General features: G+C 41.5%; 1 protein-coding gene across 4 annotated transcripts in view; it reads left to right on the forward strand.

Moving 5' to 3' along the window:
• prkcz (protein kinase C, zeta) overlaps positions 1 to 5,222 on the forward strand; it is a 136,694-nt gene that overhangs the window by 127,344 nt on the left and 4,128 nt on the right. The window lies entirely within an intron of this gene.

Raw genomic sequence — 5,222 nt, forward strand, 5'->3', positions numbered from 1 at the left:
TTAATTTCACTTGTGAAGATCGTTTTATGGAACCATCCATGTTATTTTGTGGCAATTTGGTTGAAAGAAACCTAAATGTCCGATGTAGAAACTTTGAACACGAGGGTTAAAGTTCAAGTCAACTTAAGTTAAACCATTAGAGTTAGCCTCATGTGAATCATTGTGAGCACTCTTTCACATGTGTAGTGAAACTGCACTTCTGTAGGAAGATCGGTTTGCAGGGACTTGGAATTTGCCTCAGGTCATGACTGCCATCATGTCAGTTTTTTCAAGTCACTACATAACTTTGACAGCAATAAATTATTACCTCGAGCAGGTTTTAGGTCTGCGCTGTTGATAGCGTAGTGAAATGTGAAAAACTAACTACTTTCGAAATGTGAAAAACATCAGACATACACCTTTACAGCCCTTTAAAAACAAATTTGAATTAGTCTCACTTTTTGTGTAAGGAAGTGAAACCATAATAAGACTACAGCTAATGTGCATAATTCAGTTTTTTGGATGCATTTTTTTTATTAATTTTTTTTGTTGAAACTGTGTCTAAGCTTTGAGCCTCTGACTGAGCGTTTCCCATGACATCAATAGAGTGTGAATTGAAAACCGGCGTTGCTAGGAGACTGTTCACTTCTGCGTTGGGCTGATGTCTGTGCCTTTTTAAACATTCAAACATGTTTGAAGACCACGTATGTATTCCATTTAGAAAGTTGCAGCTAGTTTTCCTATCTTGCTTTTCATTTATGTTATTTCAACACCTGCTGAGTCATCAGCAGCTCCTGCACACTCAGTGCTGTTGTTGGTTCCAGGGTATAGAAGGAAGGGGGCTAGATAGTGTTAGCCGTCTCTGAGTCATGGGTCCAGCCAGATGTGGTGACAGACAGTCAAAACTCACAGCAAGGGGTAGTCTCAACATGGTAACCTCAACACGTTACCCTGTGATTCAGTGAGTCATGAAGTGAAGTGCTGAGGTCATAAACGAGGCAAAGCACTTGGCAGCGATGTCGGCCCCCAGCTAAATCAAAACAATAGTAGCGGGATTAAAACTGCCTGGGCTGTTGACATCAAAGTGGTCTTGTGCCACAGCTATGGCGCCTATCATATTACAATTGACCAAAGTAAAACTATATAAAAGGCACTACCACTGCAGGGACATAATAACAAGAAGATATATAATGATTTCTTAGTAAAAAATTGCATTTCAATTTCAGTTGGACTTGTGTTCATAATATATCTTTGCTTGCTTGCTTCAACGCTGTCTTCTATATCAGTGGTTCTCAAACTTTTTTCAATAATTGAATTGTTTCTTTAAGCCAAGTACCCCCTGACCAGCGCTAATCATTTTTGGTAGAACAAAAGTCTATATAAAGAGGAACAGTACAGCGCTGTCAGCGATAGATTTACTAAACAACAGCCTTGTACCTGAAAAAACATCTAAATGCTAATGAGAAAAGGAGACAAAAACTGTAAAAAAAATAAAAAAAAGACAAAACCTTGGAAAAAGACGGTAGAAAGAAGAAAGGAAGTAAGGCAGGAATAGGTCAAATAGTATGAAAAACTTCAAAAACAGTGACAGGACAGTGAGGTAGAAGGACAGTAGAAGGATGGCAAGAATAGGTCCAAAGAAGGTGACACAAATGTCAGTTTTGGTAGGAAAAAAAGAAAAAGTCTACATAAAGAGGAATAATGTTCTTGACAACAGCCTTATAACTATTAAACATTCTTGTTAAATATCTCACGTACCCCCTGCAGTCCTCCAAAGTACCCCTGGGGGTACACGTACCCCCATTTGAGAAACACTGTTCTATATTGTTTCTATATTCTACCAAAATTAAATTGTGTCTTTTGCTTTTGAATTGTATCACAATGAATTAATTAAATAGAGCCTCATATTGCAGCCAATTTGTTGGTCAGTGGCCACCAGGACCAAACTGTAATTGTACCTGGCAGGTGTGACGATGTCCAGCTGTAAAGATGTGCAGATAAAAGTGATTAGTTGAACCGATCATGGTCAAATGAGAGGTTTACAAAACGTGTATTTTTTTCCAGTGGGTGGGTGTTGTGCCATCTTCCCAGAAGACTTCTGCATCCAATAAAGAAAAACATCCCCCCCTCTGACTTCCCAACATTGCCGTCTTTATCCATCAGGGACATTGTTTTGATTAATGCCATCATGTAGCCTCCAGGATCCGACAGGAGCACTGGTTTAAGATTTAACTTTGGAGAGAAATGGCTGAAGAGATCTGGCACAACAACACACACGGTGCTGCTTCAGACAAAAACACCAGCATGGCCAGTTTTCCTCTGTGCCATCACAAAATGGATTCCATAAGGCTTTGGCAGGCGCTGCCCATAGATATTACCGGGCTTATGTTAGACAACGTTTTCATTTGAAATCATGCTGGATAGATTTTTCAGGCTCCAAAATATATATTTTTATTATTATTATTTATTGGACTGACTTTAGCCAACCATTTCTCAACAACCGCACTGATCAAAAGCAGAAGCTGAACTGAAAATTAAATACACCATGCACCTCGCCCAAAATGTGATCCTTATTAGCATTTTCATCAGTGACAAAAAGTCTAAATTCTCTGATTCCCGCTTCTTAAATGTGAATGTGTTCTAGTTTCTTCACTCTTCTGTGACAGTAAACTAAATATCTTTGAATTATGGACAATACAAGACATTTCAGGATGTCATCTTGGGCTTCAAAAACACTACCTCCTAGGGCTGCTCAATTATGGAAAAAATAATAATCACGATTATTTTGGTCAATATTGAAATCACGATTATTTAACACGATTACTCATTAACATTTGGATATAATGGATAGTGTCCAGGGTATAATCTGTTAGTGTCCTCCTATCTCACAGAAAGAGTCTTTGGATCAGAATAAAATCAGTTTTACTACTGTTACAGATATCACACATAACGTTACACAGCTAATGAACAGTTCCACAGACATAACACAATGTGCATCTCACATCACATGTTCACTCACTATGACCACTACTACCGTCATTACTAAACATTGTGCCAAAATATCAACAGTAATGTCACCGTCAGTGGGCTTATTTGCTAGCTAACCTTAGGAAAAATCCAGCACATAGACGGTACCTTAGAGTAACGTTACGTGAAACAGGTGATATAACGTCCCTGCTCATTTACATACAGTTCAACAACCAAACTAAATGCTGAGGGAACATTACTATGTTTTTTCATGTTGGTTTTGAGCAGTATGCCTATGCACTCCCACTAAGCTGGAAAAAGTTTTAAACAGTAAGTGAATACAGCGTTTCGGGGGAATACAACGTCTATTACAGCGGGGGGGAGGGGCAAAGGCAGAGGGACCGCCAAAACAGAACATGGCAAAATAATCGTTTTTTCTCAACTACTATTTTGGTGATTGTTGGGAGCCAAAATCGAAATTGAAATCAAAATTCAATTAATTGCACAGCCCTACTACCTCCATGATCTCTCTCCATGGACAGTAGGGTTGGGTACTGAAACCTCGGTTCCGACTGAAATATTTTCCCTCTGTCGCTCCGGACAGCGGCAGACTCTTTTTTTTTTTTCTTTCTCCCTTTTCTGCCGAGTGACGCACGTGCCCGCTCGCGGTGTGAAGCGCGTGTCCGCGCTATTCTCCGACATGCGCTCTACAATCACTGCTGATAGACCGCTTTTTGTACACGCTCCGAAACGGACGTAAAAATATCTCTGTAGTCTACAGTTAGCTAGCTACCGTAAATGTAGGCTACTTTTAAAATGGCATATTTTCCCTCTGGGCTCACCAAAACGGACGTGAAAGCATATTAACCATTCACTGCACTGGGGGGCGCACATAGCATATGAGGTAGTGCTGCTGCAAGGTTCAACATATTTGCTCTCTCCATACAAGAACAGTAGATCATGCTGGTGCACAACCATTCTTCATTGACGTCATTATCATTCTTGACTTTACACTGTGAAATAAAGCAAAATTGGGATTGTATCTTCAAAATAATTCAGCAAGGTTGTATCGTGGCTTATTTCCTGCTTGTGCAACTTGGGACTTTTGAGCATGTACAGCAATTACAACATCATTGTGAAATGGCAGGGCACGGAGCAACAAGAGCTCCCAGTGTTAATTGGAGCCTTATTAAATGCCCATCATGCTCTGTACCCATGACAGATGTCTTTGGGTAGCTAGCATGGCTCTCCCTCAGTTTGAAGGTGCTGTAGTGTACACCTCTGCTGTTCACTAGACACTTGACTTTAAACCAGTCTCGGAGCGGGGGAGCCTCGTAGCTCATTAAAGGGCTGCAACAAGACGGCTCTGAAGTCAATCCCAGCTCATTTGTGATAGTGTTTGACAACGGGGGTCCGTGACAGACTTTTAGGGAGCCAAGTGTGGAAGCGGTTGGTGGTGGTACAGTGCAGGGGGGGGGGAGGGAGTCGAGGGAGATGAGTGGGAGAACGGGGTGGGGAGCACACTGCCAGTTCAGTAGTGGAGATATCAACCTGGCATCAAACACCATGGCACATCAAACGGAGACGCATGCCTCCCTCCCTGCGTCTCGCACTTTATCTCCCCACCTCTTTCTCTTCCCTCTGTTACCAAGGAGAGGGGCTGATGTCGCCCACTCCTGCTCTGGGAGAGGGGGTGATGCAAAAAGCTCTCCAGTCTCCCCTCTCTCCCACTCGTGATGGGCTTGGCACAAGAAGAAAGAGAAGTGAGAGCCGTGTAGGGAGAGAGAAGGGTAAACCCTCCATGTTAGAGATTTACATTGCGACATTAAAAGCCAGATTTTCTGGGGGCCCTTGCCAGCATGGTAATGGGAGGGGGAGAGAGGCTTTAGTATTTTTTTTCTATGCCAGCTCCCTGTCTTAGAAAATGGCAGTCTTAGCCAGTAACACGTACTTTCTTTTTCTGTAGCCTTGGTCCTTGGTGGTTGCTTTTAGGGACTTGAATGTGGTGGCTAGGACCACAATACTGCTCTAGCCTGTCTAATGAACCTGTTGCTTATCCTACTGTAGCACTGAAGGTGCTGTATTTTGGGAAACTAAGTCATTAATTATTCTTTCTTCCCTTAATTTCTTTCATTTCCAATAATTACAAGAGCTTAGTCACACTAGAAGTACTGTACCACTGATGTTTTAGACGGGTATACAATTATTTCTTAAATTGCGAATAGCTGTTCAAGTCTCTTAAGAGTTCATTTCTTGGTTTGATATTGGTACAAAAT

The sequence above is a fragment of the Perca fluviatilis genome, chromosome 5 (genome assembly GCF_010015445.1).
Source record: "Perca fluviatilis chromosome 5, GENO_Pfluv_1.0, whole genome shotgun sequence".
Lineage (NCBI taxonomy): Eukaryota > Metazoa > Chordata > Actinopteri > Perciformes > Percidae > Perca > Perca fluviatilis.